The 21,827-nt window shown below is 40.2% G+C and overlaps 1 non-coding gene across 1 annotated transcript; it reads left to right on the forward strand.

Moving 5' to 3' along the window:
- The first annotated feature begins 12,383 nt into the window (after positions 1 to 12,383).
- LOC115870380 lies at positions 12,384 to 12,547 on the forward strand. The gene has a single exon (XR_004046661.1). It is a non-coding gene; the product is annotated as a U1 spliceosomal RNA (small nuclear RNA).
- Positions 12,548 to 21,827: the final 9,280 nt, after the last annotated feature.

Raw genomic sequence — 21,827 nt, forward strand, 5'->3', positions numbered from 1 at the left:
ACTCAGTGGTGGAAATAAAATTCCTTCAAGAGCCAAGCAGCAACATTGGTTAGGACTGGTCAGCCTCCAAATACTAAAAGTGCAACCTTGGCCAACACTGACTGACAGAACAAATAACATTTTGTAGCATGGAATGATTTAGATTAAAACTTTAAATCTCATTTTTAACATAACATAAAATACAATATTGAATAATATCAACAGCTCTTAATTTTAAATATCATGAGCTTTTAGATGGTCAGTTTACAGAAAATACAAGCTGAGCCTGTGTTCTGAAGGGGAAAAAAAAGCAAACACAATTTCAGAACTTTCTTTTCGTTTTGATTCATAAAATCACATGTCATATGTAGGTTATTATTTATTATCTAAAGAGACAATATTGGTACTGAGATCAGAAGAGAATTAAAAACTGTATTCAAAATGGGCTTTTCCAAGACTGTGCATGTTCATCATGAAGATCTATTAGGAGGCTGTAAATGTACAGATTTCACAGTTCTTTTTCTTTTGTGAAATGGAAAATGATTACAATTTTGTGTAATTTATTGTACAGGTTTAATAGGATTGCACTCTTGCCAAGTACTGAAGTAACAAATAAATGCAGCAGAGAATTGCTGACACAATAGAAAACGGCTAGTTCAACATGAACGGTTTCTGTAAATAAATCTAGTGTAATTTCCCTATACATTTTGACTCTTGCTTTCAACACTGCTCGCAGCAGAGCGGTTGCACGGTCTTGGCAAGATTTCATCACTTTACCTTTTCTGGGTATTTGCAACCCAGCAGTGCCAGCTGGCTGGCTAAAATTCTTGCCAAATTCACCAACAGAGACTCAGATTCAATGTTGACTCTGGATTTGGGGACCTTCCTCAAAGCTACCGCTTTGTCATCTGTCGGAAAAGGACAATGGGCCGTGGAGTCGACGTCACGTGAAGTTGTGGCGTGGTGAATAGTTTCCAGCTCAGCATCTTTTCTTTCTGTATTAGAGTTTAAAAAAGAAAAAAAAAAAAGAAATGCTATCTTTCTCAAAAAATGGCCCGGCCTCAAAAGTGAGGTTAATCTACAAAAAAACGATGACAAGCAAATAATAATATTTTAACTGTATGTTTCTGTTCTTACATTCTAGTCAGTGGCAGGAGCTGGACTCAGGAGAAGTTCAGGTAGTCGTAGAAAGCACGAACCAAAACAGACATGTGTTTCTATTTCTTTATTGAAACATCCATCGTTTGGACACCTAAGCTGCACATTTTCTAGGTGGTTTTTCAAAAGCATCATTTTAAGAATTGAATGTTGAGAAAAGTCATGTTCTGTAGTAAAAGTTTAGTAGAAATTATCTTAGTGGAAAAATACATTTATTTAAAAATCAAGCAGAAAACTCAGAATAGTGACAATCATTTATTTCTTCAAGCTCAATAAATGTGTTGACTACTGAGATTACTGATATAGAGGGCCTTGTCCCCTAAAGGAGATGGGCTTCACAGGAGATGTGAAAATTTATGAACAAATAATTTTAATGCAAGGGATTAAGCATTGTTACAATTAATAAAATATATAGGTAAAATGTAATCTCAGCTCCCTAACTGTGCTAGGAGAGAAATAGGGGACAAACAGGATGTATTAAGAAAGAAACCCTAGTGGAAAACAATGAAGCAAGAGAGAGCCAACTTCAAAAATGGAAAGATTTATTAATTAGAAAAGATTTTCTTTTCTTTTTTTAATCAATTTATTGGGGTTCATACAATTCATCACAATACATAGATCAATTGTGTAAAGCACATCTACACATTTGTTGCCCTCATCATTCCCCAAATTCACTTGCCTACTTCTGCTTTGAAAACTCTATTTGAATTCGATTCTCGGACCCTCCTCAGAGCTTGCCTTCGGGGATATCAGAGCAATGATATTTTTTTTCAAAACATTTTTTTTCTTATTCATAAAGCCTAGGAATAAATACGTAAAGAGAAAAGAAGCAGTATCCACAGAAGAAGAAAAAAACAGAAAGAAAACTATGAAAAACAAAAGGACTATAGTCATTACTATCCCTGAGCCACTACTGCATATTTTGTTGTTGTTGGGTGCCATGGAGACAGTTCTGGCTCTATGTACCACAGACTGAAACTCTGCCTTGTCTTGTGCAATCCTGACAAGTGTCTGTAGGTCGGAACCTATTTTTGCAACTACTGGTGTCAATTCATCTTGCCAAGGGCCTTCCTAGTTTTCTCTGCCATTGCACTCTACTAAAGGTGATGTTGTTTTCCAGGTCATGCTGTCTCTCCTCACACCATGTCCAAAGTAGATGAGATGAGATCTGCACATCCTTGCCTCCAAGGAGCATTCTGGCTGTACTTCTTCCATGTCAGAACCATTTGTTCTTTTGGCCATCCACGGTACTTGCAACATGTTTTAGCAACATCATAATTAAAAAGCATAGATTCTCCTTTGGTCTCCCTTATTCAATGTCCTACTTTTACATCCATAGGAGGTGGTTGAAAATATCATGGCTTGGGGCAAGTCCTCTAGGCCTTAAGGAACGTTAGGAAAGAAGAGTCCCTAGAAAGGACACCACGCTTGGTAAAATTAAAAGGCAGCAAAAAATGAGAAAGACCCTTTGCAGATGGATTGACCCCATGGCTGCAATGATGGTCTCAGGCCTAAGGATGATTGTGAAGCTGGAACAGGACGAGATGGCTCTCATTGTGTTTGAGTCCCTGAGACTTGGAACCCACTCAGTAGCACCAGACAACAGCAAGGCATTTCAACATGTCCGGCTAGTGCTCCAGATATGGAATTAAACTTCTCCAGGAATTCTGCGTAAAATGGGCACCAGAGATGGGCACCTCGTGATTCGTAAAATGTTTGAGAGTGTGTAATTATATTATTATATAAAAAAAAGCAATGGCACTACCATTATCAGTGTGATTATAGAACACAAATTTTTCTGCATGGGTGTCTTTACTTTTCCCCCTATTTTTTACAATTGAATTCTATGTACATAGTGTTCTTAGATACTATCAGGTAGTTAAAAATATCCATTTTAATTCAATAAGTAAATATATCTTTAATGCACACCACCACCCTCTATGTTGCTACCCTGTTTCCCTGAAAATAAGACAGTGTCTTATAATAATTTTTGCTCCCAAAGATGTGCTAGTTCTTATTTTCAGGGATGTCTTATTTTTCCCTGAAGAATACGGTACACATTTATTATTCATTGTTTTATTAAAAGAGACCTCGCACATCCTGTCTGCTCCAGCTGCGCTGTGGCCAACAGTGAGCTGTGCAGTGGTGCCCGCAGCTACAGTCCGGAGTCCAGAGTTACGGTAGCTCTGGGGGCCTTATTTTCGGGGAGGTCTTATTTTCGGGGGGGTGCCTTATATTTCAGCAAGAGGCAAAACTGTAAGTAGGTCTTATTTTCAGGGGATGTCTTACTTTCAGGCACACAGGGTATCTCTATAATCATTGCGGTTGTCTTATGCCTGCTTTCTAGTGGATTCCTAACAAAGGTTGTGGTAGCTACCCAATCTGGTGTCAATTTGCAACTTGAGAGGATTAAGAGTGAAGAGGTGGAGTCTAGTCTGTCAATCAGATAATAGCCAATGAGGCCTCTGTGTGAGCATGGCTCTCTCCTGAGAATTCTGGGAAATCTGGTTTTTCCTTATTGGAAGGGAGACACATTCTCTCTCTGCTCACTCCCTGACACAACACTCTACTGATAAGAACTGACAAGACACATGGCACTAATCTGATAGACCCTGTGCCCTGGGAACTGGAGAACCCACGTGAAGACTCCTACTAGCGTTGAGATGCTTACAATGCCACTGGATGCAAAGACTTTCTACCCACTGGCCTGTGATTGTCCTGCCTTCAGCATCATTGTTTGTGTTTCATGAGTCTGAAGAGGACTTGATAGATTGGTATCATACATATGGGCTAATATCAGACTTATGGGCTTGGACTGGACTGGGTTGGGATGCTTTCTCAATGTACACATACCCTTTATATAAAACTCTCTCTTATACACTTATGAGTTTCTATGAATTTGTTTCTCTAGTCTACCCAAAGTAACACAAAGGTTTATATTATTGTTTCATAAGATGCCAATTTATCCGTGGTAGGTAACTTGACTGCATATTAGTTTCTTCATTCACATATCCTTTTTGTGGGGGGGGGTGGTTCACATAGTAATATTCAATTTTCTTTTCCATAAACTGATCTTGTTAAAAATCTTATATTCTAAATTTCTTTATCTTATAAATGCACACCCAGAAGATATTTTTCTTCAATCACTATTGATGCTACTAATCCAATCACTAGAATCAAGTTCAGTTCTGGTAATTCTTAATTTATTCTCTCATATATGCATTATGCCATTTCAACATGCAGTTTCAAATATTTTCCTGTTCGGGAACGATATTTGGCATTGTGATTTTTATAATCATTTTGCTGCCCAGTGCTGGTGTAATTCTTCTAGGGACTTCATGTATATGTATGTTGGAATCTTCATTGTCAAGTGTATATATGTGTCACTTTCTCTCTCTTTAAGACCTCTCATTTTTACCTCCATCTATTGATTTTAATGTTTTCTCTTCTTCTCTTTCAAGGCATTTTTATTGAATTTATTCACTGTTATGTTATTCTAACAGTCTTTATTTCTGAAATGGGTTTTTAAAATGTTATTTCTAATTCCTCCAGCAGCTCTACCATCTTATTGCTGAATAATTTCCAATTCTGATTGACATACTTTATATCTTATGTCATTTAAAAAGTACTTAGCTTTGTGTGTTTTAATTTTTAAAAAAATTAAAAATAGTAACCCTTTATTTCATAGACATTTCTTTGTCAAAATTTGCATAGTCTATTTAATCTTTCTTTCCTTAAAATAATATTTTATGGATTGATGTTAAAATGTTTATTGTGCTCATTTTTATATGAAATTAACTTTCTTAGCATTCTAGAGGAAAGTTTAATTTAGGATAACCTTCCTAACTTTGAAATCTGCAGGATAAATCTGGAACGCTGTCTTCTCTTGCCTTATGAAAACATCAGGCATTATTCTCTGAGTTCTTTTGGGCCTTTCCTCCCTCTCCCTTTTTCCACCCCACTGCACATACAGAATTTTACCTGAATCTTCTTTTTGCTTTGTTTCCGTGGCCCTCGTCATACTAGTTTTATTTTCATCAACGTCTCACAAGTGTGGAACTTCTGCTTGGGAAAGTCATCCCTGCTCAGACCAGAGCAACCACTGCGGCTTTTCCTAGAGACTCTCTGTATTCATCCACCGTGCGGTGTGCACCCCTCGCTGTGGCTTACTTGCTCTCACAGTGGTTCACTGCAAATTTTCTTCAAGATCGTTGAGCGATTTTTGAATTATCCTTCTTGTTAGTGGGTGCTGAGTCTGCTTTATGTTATAATAACCTCTGACTATAGAATGAAACATAGCTCCATCATGAACCCTCTTCACAATGGTAGGTAAGTTAGGGTCCATTGTTACAGCTACTGCTTATTTCCTATTGTGATCTTTGGAGTTTCAATGGTCTAATTTTTGGAAGTAGATCTCTAGGCATTTCTTCCTATTCTATCTTATTCTGGAAGCCCCCATAAATCCTCTCTACAGGGGGTGACCCTGTTGACATGTGACAGACAGTGTCCTAGCATCATAGCCACATACAATCTCTGTAATACAACAAACTGACAAACAGGTGGTGGTTTTAAATTCGTATGTCCGTTTTAATGTTTTCCTTGGTTTCTTTTAGGTGCATATTGAAAACACATAGATTGTTTTATAGCTGCTTCTGCTTCATGAGCCTCCATTTGTGCTCTTGTGCTTGTGGGAAATTGACATTGCAAAATCAAAGGAGATTACTTATTATTAGCAGTCCATGGAAATTAAACATACAAGGAAAGTTTTAATGATGTCTTCCCATAAAAGTACCTTAGCCCTAAAGTGTTGCTCAAATCCATAAAGCCATTTTTAATGAAGCATTTCACTTTTAAATCAAACGTTCATTTTCATATCATATTGGAACATTTAGAGTTTGCAGATATTCTTCATAAATTGTTCTTGGTTATCACATGTTACACAGATTTCGGTTATCACACATTTAGCAGATTCATCAAATGATATACACTCTGTTTCCATAGTAATTCACAAAGTTCATGACTATTCACAACTCGTTATGTCAACATACATTCTCACTAAATTTACTGAATCATTAATGATTATATTTGCAACATAAATACATTTTTATTAAAAAACATAGCTTTAAAATGCTTTCTCCTTTCACAAATGCCTCTGCTACCCTGATAATACTGGGTGTTATTGCAACTTGCTAATACTGGGTGCAAGATGGTAGCAGAGTTGCCATGTGATAGATTACTACATATATACTATCTTTTGCCTAATAACATGTGTATATTATGCGTCTTATATGAAAAAGTTTTGGAGGGCGGCAAATCATAAAGCTTACTAAATCATGATCTCATGTATGAACATCTGATAAAAATTGCTCAAATCAATTTGATGCAAGTCTGTGCCATTCATCTGTGTGAATGGCATCATGCTGGAATCAAATATATAAATCTGGTGGATGCATGCATCTGGAGGGTGGGGAAGAGAATGAAGAGCTGACAGCTCTATGGAAATTATGCCATCACTCCTCTGTAACATAGCATACACTGAAACCAGTTGCTGTGGAATCCGTTCTAACTCCTGGCAATCCAATATGTGTCACCATAAAGCTGGGTTCTGTAAGGTTTTTAAGGGCTGATTTTAAGACAGTAGATCTCCATGTCTACCTTCCGTGTCGCTTCTGAGTGGACAATAACGGCCAACCTTTACCAAGTACTTAATCACAGATGTCAATAAAAAAAACACCTCACTGACATCAAGTAGACACCAACTCACAGCCACCTTGGGGTGCACAGGGTAGGAGTAGCCCTGTGAGTTTCCAAGCCTGTAAGTCTTTATTGGCTTCGAAAGCACCATCTTGCTCCAGAGGAGAGGCTGCTGGTTCTGAACTCTGATCTTGCAGTTAGCAATCCAACACGTAACTGCTGTGCCACCAGGGCTCCTTATAGCAGACAGAGTGCCTTTTAAGTCCTATTTTCCACGACCTCTAGGCAAAACCTCAGAATCTTTCATAATGCAATGCTTTAGGCAGAAACTGCCCATCCGAGCTAGTGGGACACTAAGCAATATGGGACAAAACACATATAATGTTAGAGGCTTGTGCTCTTGCTACCTCGTGCAGGTGTGGTGGGCCCTACCTGGATAAGTCGTCTGCAGCGGCAGACCTCAGTTACCTGGCACCTGCAGGCCTGCTAAGCAACCCAGATACTGTCATCCAGCACTGTGAAAAATCCCTTGAATGATAAGCTGCTTATGCAGACTGTTCTATTTCTCTCTCTCTCTCTCTTTCTGTCTTTCTTTCTTTCCCTAATGTATTCATCACCAGACTGCAGACACCTAGTTAATCCATTTAGAACCTATCAGCTCTGTTCATCGGCTCATAAACCTATTACCTTGGAGGCGCAGTGCTGAGGGACACAGGTGCCAGACCAGTGCACAAAACCCAATTGAGTTATGTAGCAGGCAGTGAGGGGCTCCTAATCATGATTCTGACTGCATGGGGAATTGCCCGTGTTAGGTGGTAGCAGCCACTTTATTAAATATCGATTTAAATCACGGCCTTTAATCAAATCTGATAGAAGACCTCTTTCACCTTCGCCCCTCCTCTGCTCCTCCTCACCCCCTCCTTTTCCAATCAGACCGGCTGGTGACATCGGAGCTGGAATAGTTAGCAAGTAGTTCACCAGAAAACCCTTTCCGGCAGTAATGAGGCATTTGTGATAATCGAGTGATGAAATGTAAATGGGCAGTAATGAGCACAATTACATCCACGAGGGAACCATCAACAGTGGCTTCTTTCCTTACAGATAGATGAGTTCTCTCTCTTGTCATTTCCCGCTGCTGCCTTAGCTGGAAACCTGGACGCCAAGTGCAGGGCAGGGGAAGAGGCTTGGGTTGATCCTGGAAACAGGAGCGGTGAGGGCAACGTGGTGCTGACAAGCGCCAGTCATCTGAACCTGGACCCCTCCGTCTTGACATTCATCTGCTGATCTCCCACTTTGGTCCCTGGCCTCTCCTTGTCCTTGGGGAAACCATAACTTGATTTGCAGCAGTGTGTGAAGGCTGCCTAGTCGTGCTAACGAGCTGGAGTTGAACCTTACTGTTTGTTCCATGACAACCGTACTATGTGGCTAGGGACTGCCTGGGATTTAGGAGGAAGGAAAGCCAAGAAATGGGATTCATGCCAGGAACCAGGAGTACCACCGCGGCGGATGTCTCTGCAGTCAAGGAACTAGCAGAGAGAAAGACACTGATGTTTTCAGAAAATGGGCTGGCTCAGCACATCTGATGACCGCAAGCTGGCACAGCGTGACAGGAGGGCTGTAGAACAGAACTGGAATGGTCTACCAGTCCCAGACTGAAACTCAGAGTAAGAAAATGGTTTGTGATTTTAAAAATAAATGGAGATAAAATCAAGTCTGCTTTAACATAAAAAATATGTCCTTAAAATCTTGTCAGCACACAGATTAAATGCACTGGTTCACTAATGTGATTATATATGCATACCTTTATATGCATATCATTATAGTTTTCTGTCTAATATATATCTTAAAAAGATAGATAGATAGATAGATAGATAGATAGATAGATAGATAGATAGATAGATAGATAGATAGATAGATTTAAAATAGGTTTACTAAGTAAAGGAAGTAAGGGGCTTTTTTTTTATAAGGGTAAGGGATCAGAATTAGCAATATGAAATGCTCATTAGTATTATTTTTCATTCTAAGTTCCTAAACACACATAGATAGTATTTCCAGGATTTAATGATCACTTTTTGTATTTTTACAACGTCCCTTTCTATTCTATTTTGTTACTTGGAACTTTGCATGATCAAATATCTATTTAGCCAAAGATGGCAGATAATAATGCCAAATGGTGTCATTAGATTAATATATTAACTTTATATGATTACCAGTTAATATGAAAAGTGCTTCTGTGGTTTAATATCCATTTTACCAAAGCAAGCTGCAAATGTTTAGCAATTTAAGTTTTCAAATATTTATTTCAGCCATAGACAGGGGAACCACTAAAGAATTAAAATCAACAACGAGGGGGATGTAGAGATCCTGGGGGTGTTGGAACAACAGCAATCTAGCTGAGAGGAAGAAGCGGTTGAAGAAGGGCAAGCGAGCATGATGGTGGGGCAGGAGGAAAGTAATAGGAAACAGAGGAAAGATATAAGAAGTAAAGCTATGGATAGAGGTATAAGCATAAGTGAGTACATATTTAAATACATTAATTCATAAAATTAGAGGTATTAGCCTATGTACATATATTTATATTGCAATACACTGAGGTAGTGGATGGACTTCAGGCCTTTGCTCATGCCCTCTCTCAATGCAAGAACGTTTTGTTCTAACAAACTGGCATCCTGTGATGCTCAGCCTTCCAGCACAATCATTTTGTGCTGGAATGTACCCATTATGTACCCATTGTGAAGACAAAATGGGTATATGAGCAAATATGGTGAAGAAAGTAGATGATGCCTGGCTTTCAAAAGATATAGCATCTGGGGTCTTACAGCCTTGAAGTTAAACAAACGGCCATCTAGCAGAGAAGCAACAAGACCACATGGAAGAAGCACATCAGCCTGTGTGATCATGAAGTGTTCATGGGATTGGGTAAAAGGCATTAGAAGACCCAAAACAAACACAAAACTATATTGGTGAGAACAAGGGGATCAGAGCAGAGGCCCCAAACCGATCTGTAGACAATAGGAAATCCCCTCACAAAAGGGTCACAAGGAAGGGATGAGTCAGCCAGGGTTCAGTATAGCATCAAGGGAACACACAATATTCCTCTGGTTCCTTGAGGCTTCCGCATGAGCCCAGTCCTGCCTTTCACTGTGAGCTAGACAGGAGTACGTACACAGGTATAAGAGATAAGAGCTCACAACATGTAGAGTTCAGGACCAGGAATGGGAGTAGCGATACCAGAAGGGTAGAGGGAAGGTGGGAAGAGGAAGGGTGAAAGGGAGACCCGATCTCAATGATTGACACAAAACAACCACCGCCACCACTCAGGGGGATGAGAATTGGAAACTGTGGGTGAAGGGAAGCAGCAATTGGTGTAAGATATGATAATAAAAATAATTTTTAATTTATCAAGGGGTCACAAGAGTGGGGGGAGAGGGAAAAAGAGGAGCTGATACCAAGGGTTCAATAGAAGTAAATGTTTAGAAAAATAATGATGGCAACATATGTGCAAACATGCTTGATACAATTGATGTATGGGTTGTTGTAAGAACCCCCAATAAAAATTATCTTTCAATTAAAAAATATTTGTTTGTTTGTTTCTTTCTTTCTTTATTTTTGGGACTATTTTTCTTGGAATACTTTTTAAAACATATTTAATTTATGGAAAGCAATGATTCATTGTTGGTTTCATCTTCATAGTCCTGTATGCCCTTGAGAAATTTGGCAACATGGTTCATTCAACAAATCTGATAAACTGATTTTGATGAAATAGTCATATTTATTTATCACTCACTTAACAAACAGCCTTTTGATAAACTGACTTGCTGAACTGTCTTTCAAAAATTTGAATGCTCTTAAAAAGCCAAAGCATTGGCTGGAAAATGCCCATGTGACCTAATTTTTTTTAATTAAAGAAGAAAAACTTAAGTTGTCTGTTTAATTCAGTACAAAAAGACAATGTCCCAGGGCCTGACCCTGGTTCATTAGAAAATTCTTCGCTATGCAACCAAATTATATATACCTGAATCTTCCTGAGATTATCTCAAGAATAATCATTTTAAAAACCAGCATCATTTGGTATAAAACATCTCTTATATTAATAAACTTGCCTATGCTAGCAGCCTTACTTCCTTCAACACTGCAATATATTGACTTTGGGTCAGATCTCTGGATAGCATACATGTTTTGCTCTCGATTACTAACTTAAATATTGCTAGTTCAAACCCACTGAGAAGCGCCACAGCAGAAACGTCTGGCCATTGGCGTCTGTAAAGGTAGAGCCAAGAAAATCTTATCGAGTTCAGTTCAACTCTGTCGCACATGGCGTTGCCGTGAGCAGGAACTGACTGCAGCAGACTAACAGTGATTCTGCAGCCCATTCCTTTGTTTACCGGCTTATTCATTAGCTTCTTAATGACACTGAACCTTTCATTGCCATCTCATTCTTGATCAAGACTGTATGCATCCCTTCCTCCAAAAAGTCCTTCAGCGTTCCCATAACGTGATTATTTGTTCATCTTTGCAGAATCAATTGTGTCATGTGTTTGTTGCTGTTGTTTTCCATTTCATTGTTTTATTTCGTATATTGTATTCATACTTTGTTCCTTAGCAACAGAGAATCAACATTTTCAGATTTTGTTAATCTGTACCAGAAGCAGCTCACTACTTAGAGCATAGTATTTCTCAAGCGTAGTAGTTTTCTCAATAAATGTTTATTAACTAGAAACGGGAAGGCATTTACTCAACTTCTTGATTTTGTAAGCATTGAAGCATAAGCCTTGCTGTAGATCAGTCATGCAATATGTTAACTGGATGTTTTTGTTTGTTATCTTCCACCTCTTAAAAAAAAACAAAAACCGAAGCAGATTGTGTCCACTAAATTGAAGGTTTTATGAGGCTATGTGTTAATAGATCCTAGAAAGAAAAATCCTTTCTTCCAACTCACAGCAACCTAGGGAGGGGAACTGCCCCTCTGACCCTTTACCGGAGCAGAAAAACTCCTGTTTCTCCTGAGGAGCCATGGTGGTTTCCAACTGCTAACCTTTGGATTATGAAATTTAATTTGTTTCACTGAGCATCTGACATCAGCTTAACTCGGATTCTCTGAGTTAACTGATAACCAAACCAAACGCCATTCCAACTCATAGCAACATTGGGAGCAGACTGCCCCTCCGACCCTTTACCAGAGCAAAAAGCCTCCTGTTTCTCCCGAGAAGCAGCTGGTGGTTTCAAACTGCTAACTTTTTGATCAACAGTGAAAAATGTTTCATTTGAGCTCTTTCTTTTCAAAGCAGTTTGCATTTATATAGGATCTAAAGCACACGTAAGACCAACAACAAAACCCCACAGAATTGCATTCAGACGCAATGTCATCCAATAAGGTAGAGAAGGAACCATCCCATAAGGTTTCCCAGGCTGCATCTTTATGGTAGCAAACTGCCACACCTGTCTTCATTGAGGCAGCTGATGGGATACAATTGCTGCTGTCTGGTTAGCAGCATATTCCAGCCAGGTCCTTCTCAAACATGTGTGGAGTGACACTCTAGGGAAGCAGAGCTATACTTACCTGACAGGGGAGATACCATGATCACGAAGGTGGTTTTCCCAGGGCGAGGCTTATCCATTGCACTCCGGATGTGCTGACCCCTGCGATTTCCCCAAATGTGGGAGACTCAGCTGCACAATTTGTGGCAGTGGGGGACTGCGTTCATGCTCTCCCCTAAAAAAAACCCAAAAAAACAAATATATATATAAAAGGAAGCAGACCCACTTATGAGAATAAGTTGGTTTTGAACACTATGGGTCTATGTATTTGAATTTTAAATTTCATGATAATAAATCTTATTAGATGTGTTTATTGAAAAAGATCAACGGTTGTTGTCTTGTTAAGGATGTTTTCTCGATGATACTCTCTGAGCCTGGTTTAAAAGTCCATAGCAGATGTTACTGTAACTCAAATGATCCTTAGCTACAATTCATTCTGGCCTAGAAGGCTTCCAGGTATCAGTTTTTAAACCATTTCTTTTGTTCATTTTTCGCGATACTCTATTTAGCATTATGTTCCACTGGTGTCTAGCTGCTCTATCTACTACAGGGGAAAAAAGAAAAACGAAACATAAGCCAGTCAAATATATTACTTTTGGTGGGCAAATATAGATACATTTTAAGAAGGTGGCAGAATTAAAGGGAATATTGGAAATTATACTTTTCAGACATCCCAGTTTTTTGTGTGCTGGTTCTCCTCTACGTAACGCTGCAGTATGTCTAATATCAAATGCACACATATTGTTTTGTCATTATTTTCACTCACTGCTTTGTAAAAGCTGTTAACAGTAAGCCTAAAGGCCATACTTACACACCACCTAAAAAATAAGAGGAAGCTCATTTGAGTCTCCTGGAAATAACATTGGTCTTTTGTATGCGGCACAAATAAACCATTTATTTCACTTTGAACCTATTGCAAAACCCATCCTGCAGTTATTCATGGATATGTTAGAAGAGGTTATTTTCCCTTGACAAAAAAATGGGCTCTTTCCCCTGTTTAGCAAAATCTGGAACACAGATCATTATCATGCTTTTGGCAGCTAATTTGAACATCCGTGACTCAACTTTGAGAAGAATCTTTTTTTCTGCCCTAAAGAAGCTCAGAGTTTTCAGACTCCAGTAATTGAAAAATCCCCAAACACTCACTCACAGAGGAGATACACATTACTGCAGGAATAGTCTACAAATTGTCAAGTATTCAATTTACATCCCTAGCACCTCAGGGCAGTGCTGAAGAATTTATATCTTTGCGAACCTTTGAACTAACAAAAGATAACATTTCACAGTAAAGCCTACTTGTATAAAAGTTTTTAACTCGCTTCTTTCATTTTATAAAAGAATTACTTGCTTCACTTGCGAATCTGGCCAGTTTATTATATTTAGCCAGATCTACCCCCATGAAAAAGGTGTGGCAGGAGGAAGAGAAAAAGAAAAAGAAATGAACTAAAGAAGGGAAGATAGAAATATATCTTATTTTAGTTTAAAAAAAAGATGCCTAGATTCATAAGTTCATTATCACTGCTATTATATTCATTTTGTGGCCTAGTTATTTGAGTTCTTGCTTTTGCAGTAACAAGCCATGGTAGCAGGTTTTTGTGTTTCAAATTTGAGAAAACATGCATAAAGATGTAAATTTTGTTTATTTTCACTTTGAGTTCTTTTTTCTTTTTCTTTTTAGAGAAATGTTCTGTTTGCATGTTCCAGATGGGGCAAGGCTTGGAAGCGCTATAGCAAGCATGTGAGCCCTACAGAGTTTCACATGGCTAAGAGGAAGCGGTGACCATCAAACACAAGAGCCCCATGGCCGCCGACAAGACCCAGCCCAGAAGGCCAGAGGTAAGGATTTGCTGCTTGAGCGAAGGACTCCGGACAGAAGCAATTATCAACGTGTGGAGCAATGTCCCAATGCCAACCCCACACCAACGCTGTCAGCTCTGCACGAAGAAATGTGGTCACACGGTCAATGTCCAGGTAACACTGCTGGTCTAGAATTCCTACTTGGCCCTCTGGAACAGGAAAGTGCTGTCGGAAGACTGTTTGCATGGGCTCTCTGGTCTATTCCATTGCGAGGCTGGCGTGGGACAACAGCAGACCAGCACTGGAGGAATGAGCTGTGCCTTGGTGGCCTGCAAAGGAACATCAAGGAGGGTGAAAGGAAAGGGAAGAGGAAATCATGCAAAAGGGGATAGTCTCCCCCAAAAGTGCACTGTATAATTTGATAATGAACCATCTTATAAGCATTACTAAGGTTTTTCAAAACACTTTTATTGAAACGCGAAAATCTGGAGACGCCAAGAACACAATTCTTTCTCCAAAGTTTCAGATTATTAAAAACTCTCCTCCATGTTAATGATCACGTGTACAGCCAGCAGCTGGAAATGACTCATTGAATTTATCTCTATAGAAAGCTATGTATCTATATCTCCAGATCTAGATAATATATATATAGTGTTATTTTCTGAGGAGCCCTGGTGGTGTTGTGCTTACAAGTTGGGCTGTGGTGATTTGCATGTTCAGAGGTTCAAAGTTCCTAGAAACTCTGCAGGCTTTCTACTCCACAGTTACACTCTTGGAACCATACAAGGGATCACTGTGAGTCAGCATTGACTCGATGCCAGTACTATTTTCCAGCTCTTGTAAATAAAGGGTAAAATATTTGCAATAGATTACATTGGACCTATATTTTTTAGATGCAGAATGATCTTACTCTGCTTCTCCTCCTACCTTTTGATTAAAGATGATTTCTTTTAGAATAATTACCAATCTTCTGACATCTGTAACTCAGGCCAATGTTAGCATTTTGAATGAAAACATTTAAAAAGCAAAGAAAAACTCCTTTATAAGACCCTTTCACAATTTTAATTAGCTTATGCATTACCAGGACTATGGTAGAAATAATGAAAAAAAATTTAAGTGCGATAATTTTTTAAGCTTCTCTCTCTCTCTCTGTTTTAATAGGCTAAAAATTGATAAATGTTTCTGTTAACTAATAACCTAGGAATAACAATCTCATAAAACTGGTTTATTCAGCCAAGAAAATTAGGCAATCCATCATGATGGATTTGCTCACATTTCCCCTGCAAGTAAGTGAGATGGAAACTTTAAAACCAATAAGATAATGCACTTTACAAATTCAACTGAGAGAGATGAATAAACTAAGATGCCAGTGGCATCAGTTACCAAAAAAAAATTTTAAAAAAATAATAATAAGGAAAGAAAAGAAAAATCTCTTGTGCGTCCAAGTAGTGGAGCAGATTTTCGGATCCCAATTTGCTGCCAGCCTGGCTGCCTCTAGCCCTCGCCTCTTGTTTTTCACACCAAATCATCAGATCTTAAATCAGAACAAGCTCATCATATCATCCTAGAAAGGCCAACAGGGGATAAAGGACGCCAGATGTTATATGAGTTTTCTTTGAGGCTTTCATTTCAGCCTTCCTGCACTCCCCACGCTGCTTTTTACTTGTCAGAAACTGAAATGTGCTTTGATAGATAACAATCCTATTTGCCTCACTGGCTGGGCTTAGAGAATACCATTAAGTATTGATATCTGGGGTACTTAACTAGGGAATGCAATCACAGCAGTTGCAAAATTGGGGTTCTGTTGCATTATTTTACAAGCCAAGATTGTGAAACACTCCAAATTAATTTTGTTTTCCTGAGGACAGGAAAAAAATAATCACAGAACTTTAGTTGCAAGAGATGAAAGAAAAGGAAATTTCTGCATGTCCGTAGCTGTGTTTCAAGGCCCATCTGGTCTCAATCCCAGTCAAGGAGGCAAAGTAACCCTGGGAAGTTGTGAGGATCAGTAATTTTGAAATGAAACTATGGTCCCAGCCTGCCAAAGCAAATTATTAAAATGTGCTATACTTTGAAAGCTTAGCATGTCTACACCTTTGGCTTTAGTAATTTAAAAAAGAAGGAGTCTTCCATAAACGATAAAGAGGCAAACTGGAGCATCTTATGCACCTAAGAGAATGGGCAAGGTTACTCACTGGCCACGGATGAGGTCACGTAATTTACTGTGAAACCCGTGAGAGCAGGAACCCAACAGGAAGGACTGCTTTGTTTTTCTGAAACACAAGGTTTCCACCTTTGACAGCGTGAAATTGTCACTTTTCTATCGCTTATTTTACTGGAAAAGATTGGGGAGGGGGGTTGGTTGTTTTTCGGACAGATTTCCGCCTGACGCAGGTTTCAGCTTTTATCAGTTGTATACTTTCAAAAAGAGAATATAGTACAAACTCACTGCCCTGAGTCACTGCCATGGAGACCACACAAGACAGGGTGGACCAGCCTCTGTGAGTTTCTGAGACTCTCACTCTTGACCGGAGTACAAGGTATCCTCTTTCTGCCATGGAGAAGCTGGTGGTTTTGAACCACTGACCTCCGGTCAGCAGCCTAATGTGTAAACTGGGTATTCCAATTTACATGCCCCACCCTTTAATATTTATTACAGCAAAATGCAGGGTAACAAAATTATGGAAAAAAATCATACTTATAGTCCAGGTAATATGCTCCATCTGAGAAGCCAACCGATAAATAATAAATTGGAATAAAATAAAATAAGCGCCATGGTAATCTTAGGTAAGGTTGTTGTTGTTGCCGCTGTCAGTTGCTATAGAATCTGTTAGCTACTGGCCCCTGCATACCATAGAATCAGGGCCATGCACAACTGAAAGGAATGCTGCATACTCTTGGGCCATCCCTTCAATGGGTTGTAGCTTAGTAGGGCTTATTGAGTGATTTTTAAAATTAGATCACCAGGGTTTTCTTCATAGTCTGGAAGCTCTACTGCAACCTATTCAGAACCATACTCGAGTCTCCACTGACCCATGGGTGGTGGCTGCACATGACGTGCACTAGCTAGGAATCAAACCTGACCCTCCTTCATGGACGAAGAGAATTCTGTCACAGAACCATGACTGCCTTCCTTACTGGTGTTATTGTGTACAGTCAAGCTGATTCACATTCGTGTAACCCTACATGACAAAGTAGAACTGAGTAGAAAGCCCCATTGAGCTTCCTAGGATGTAATCTTTTTAAAAATTATTAGTTGGGATTTAAAAATTATTAGTTGGATATCATATCATTCCAAATTTCAATCACATCAAGTAGAATATACTATTGCTACCACAATGTTTCCAAAGAGTGTTTTTCCTTCATGGACTCCTTGACAGCATCTCCCTTTTACCCCACCTCTACCTCTGTATCCCCTTATTCTACTTGCTGTCCCTCTGGGGTCGTCGATCCCAGGTTTCACATACCGAAAAACAGAAAAACCTGTAACACAGCTTCAAGCTTCAGCACAGCTCCATTGACATAACACCTCTAAGATACACTCTAATATGAGCAAACAAAACAAAACTACATAAAAGTTTGGAAACCAGATCAGGTCAAGCCTGCAGCATAGGAGGAATCCACTGATAGTTTTAACAGTTCAATCGGATTTATGGCTCCGATCCTCTTTCCTCCTCTCTCCCAAACACTTACCTCCCATCCCTCAATTTTAGGTCGGGGGAGTTCTCTGGAAGCTTATTTCCTGAGTAGTTCTTCAAATGAATCTTGGGCTCCTACGGTCACCATGACCTTCTGCACACCAGATTCTCACAATTTAGCCTCTGATACTGGTTCCTTCTTTGACTTGGGTTTATATGAATTCCAATCCTTCTGTGACTGATAATGGTGTGCGTCTTCCATGTGGACTTAGTTGACATCTCACTTAGATGGCTGCTTGTTTGGAGACAAGCCTTTAAGCCCAGAGACACTATTTTATCTGATAGCTGGGCACCATCTAAATCCTTCGCCACACTTTGCTATAGCATCCATATCTTCTGTGCTCCCTTCCTGAGAGCGAGTTTCAAGCAGGGACATGATGTTATATCTAATTGCTCTTAAGTCAGAGTTAGAAATTAATGTGAGCCCAAAACCCATTCCTGGATTTATGCTTTTTTTTGCTGGGACATGTATCATATCATTCCATAGTCCAATCACATCAAATGGAATTGTACAATTGCTTCCAGAATCAGTCTTGAAATATGCTTTTCCTTCCTGGACTTCTTGACATCATCTCCCCCTTATCTCTCCCACCCCTGTAGATCCTCCCTCCCCCTGAAACTCTTGTTCTATTTCTTTCCCTATAGGCTCAATGTCCTAGGGTTTTGTTTGCCAAAAAGCAGAGAAACTAATAACACAGCTTCAAGAGGGTGACCCCTGTGGCAACATACTTCTGAGATGCACCCTAATATGAACAAGCATAAGCAAAGTAAAACAGAATGACCATCACGGGATTCCCAGAATAATGCATCTCTTAACACAGAATAGAGGGCCTTGATGTCAGAAGACCTTGTTTGTCTGCCAAATAACAATAGACCGCGCTTGGTACAGATGTCTTCTGCTTCCTCAGACACCATGCGTTTTCTGGCTTAAGTCCTCAGGTTACAAACATGTCTGGGGTACATTCCAGTTCACTCTGTGGAGTTTCTGCATGGGGTCTCACTGATGCAGCCTCTGGTGCATGCTGTGTACCCCAAAGATCCCGGATTCATTATGCCAGCGTTCCATGCCCGGTGCTGGGTTCCAGGGATACCCCCAGAAACCCTAGGTCAATGCTACCTTCCAGCTGCATGCCACTAAAGACCCTCACCGCCAAATGTCCTCAAGAGCATCCTTAGACTCTCCTCCCCCCACCTGGATGTCAGCTCTCCCTCCCTTCCACTCAACAGACATGCACCTGTGTTTCCCCAAATGTGACATTTCCCTTTCCCCTCTCGACTGTGTTGACCCTCCATCAGTAGGCTTCATCCCTCTGATAGGGCCACTTCTCTCTCCCAGGGACCTCACACCAGATCCACATTGCTACCACTCAGCAAACAGCATCCTCTCGTCCTCCGTCCATTTGATCCCTCCAGCCAAGTGACCTACCCTATACTTACCTGTATAGTATGATGTGTGGTTCATTGGGACTGGTGAGGCACTTTTCCAAGCTGCCTGGTCTTCAGTCAGAAGACTGGATGCCCTAAAAACTTGACCTTGTGTCCATTCTGCTGATTATTCCTACCGCAGTGGTCTTAACCCATATTTGTCCTTCTGTGCTGGACTAACTTCACTCAGCATAATGTCTTCCAGATCCCTCCACGAGTTTCTTGGAAATCCCTCCCAGCGTTTCTTAGGGATGTGCAGAATTCCAGTGGGTGTATGCACCAGAGTTTTCTTTGACCCTTCTATTCATGGGAATTTAGGCTTTTCCATCATCTTGCTGTTGTGAACTGGGGTGCAATAAGCATGGGGGTGAAAACGTCTGTCTGTGGTCTGTTTATTTTTTTACGATGAGTATATGCCTAGTATTGTTGGATTGTATGATAGTTCAATTGTCCTCTGTTTTAGGTTTTGCCATATTGCTTAGGCTGTAATCTTTAGGGGACAGATCAGTAGGCCTGTTCTCTCCTGGAGTCACTGGTTGGATTTGAATCAAGGGCCTTTAGGTTAGCAGACAAAGCTTAGCCATTACACCAGAAGAGCCCTTCCCTTCTTGATCTAGGTGGAGAAAACTCTTGAATTACGGGGAAACACTGCTGGTGTCTCTGCAACAGAGTCTCCAACGGGTGGCAATCCTCGCTTCTCATTCTCAGGGGAATATTTGAAAATATTTGGAACCATTTTTCCTTGTCACTCTGGGGAGGGAGAATGCTGCAGGCATCTAGTGGATAGATGACAGAGATGCTGCAAAGCATTATCCAATACACAGGTGAGTCACCCCCAACAATTGTCTAAGTATCAGTAGTAGTGAGGGTGAAAAACCCTGATGCGCAGAACAAAAATGAGAAAATGTACATGAAGTCCAGCGTTAAATTATTGGAAGAACGGGATCTCCATTTAAGAAAAAAACTGAGAACGGAAGTAACAGTGGAGTCTTACCATCTGGCTGCTGGAGGTGAAATAAGGTGGAACCTGAAAAACTTTCAGGGCCTGTTTACCGAGCTCATATCACTGTCCAGAAATTATTAAAAATTGTGTGATAATAATAAACTGTATGACACAAGGGTACCCAGATGCTCTGATTATACCCTGCAATAGGCCATGAACCAAATACTACTAAATGGAACATTGTGGCTCCTACATAAATGTTCATTTAATGAACAAAACAATAATTTTTTTTTGTTTTCTCCCACGTTGTCTATGCAGCCCTGACTCTCTCCACAGGCTGTATGTTCAGTGCTCTGAAAACTAAGAGGAAGAGAGGGAGAGAGAGAGAGAGAGAGAGAGAGAATTGCATCCTGACTCACCAACACCAAGTACAACATTCCTGCTCAGAGCAGCCAATGCACAGAGAGGACAGTAGGGCAGACCTCACTATGAGACATGACATCCCCTCACTGACCCATAGTGCTACAGTGGACAGCATTGTATGCAGTGTGAGAATTGTGCCTGGTGTGACACACACACACACACACACACACACACACACACAAAGGGGAGCAAAGCAACAAAGTCCCTGAGGACCTGAACATAGACTTCACACTCCAGGGGCAGGGCTTGGAACCTGATCATGATCGATCCGAAAACATTCATAAGGGTCAACAGACAGACCTGGAACTATTTATAGGCATTTTTGTTTGTTTGTTATTTCCATGTCTATCTATATAAGATAGGCAGAGCAAACAATCCCAAGTAGAAAACGAGGGGACCAACTGTGACAGGGGGACATGAGAAAGGGGGAGGTGGGAGAAAGGAAGCGGGGAACCAACAAACCCAGGGACAAGGGGACAACAAGTGATATAAAATCAATGGTGAGGCAGGCGTAGAATGCCTGGTGTAGTAGGATCAAGTGCAATGTACCTGAAAGGAATTACTGAGAGCTGAGTGAAGGTCAAACATGATAGTGTGACAGGAGGAAAGTAAAAGAAAACAGATCGCTGAAGACAAAATGGGTGCATAAGCTAATGTGGTGAAGAAAGTTGATGCTGCCTGGCTATTACAAGATATAGCATCTGGGGATCTTAAGGGCTTAAAGTTAAACAAGTGGTCACCTAGCAGGGAAGCAACAAAGCCCACATAGACAAAATGCACCAGCCTGTGTGATCATGAGGTGTCAAAGGGATTAGGAGTAGCAATAATATGAGGGTAGGGGAAAGATGGGGAAGAAGGGGGAGAAAGAAGGAACCAATCAAAATAATTAATGTAACCCCCCCTACCCCCAGGGGGTACAAACAACAGAAACATAGGTGAAGGGAGAGAGTGGATGGTGTAAGATATGAAAATAATAATAATTTATCATTTATCAGTGGTCACGGGGGTGGGAAGGATGGGGAGGGAGAAGGTGGGGAAAGAGGAGCTGATACCAAGGACTCAAGTAGAAAAAACATGCTTTGAAAATGATGATGGTCCCCGGCTATCAAAAGATATCTGGGGTCTAAAAGGCTTAAAGAAAACCAAGCAGCCATCTAGCTCAGAAGCAACAA

The sequence above is a fragment of the Echinops telfairi genome, unplaced genomic scaffold (assembly GCF_000313985.2).
Source record: "Echinops telfairi isolate 266 unplaced genomic scaffold, ASM31398v2 ScPeMD7_655;HRSCAF=1070, whole genome shotgun sequence".
Classification (NCBI taxonomy): domain Eukaryota; kingdom Metazoa; phylum Chordata; class Mammalia; order Afrosoricida; family Tenrecidae; genus Echinops; species Echinops telfairi.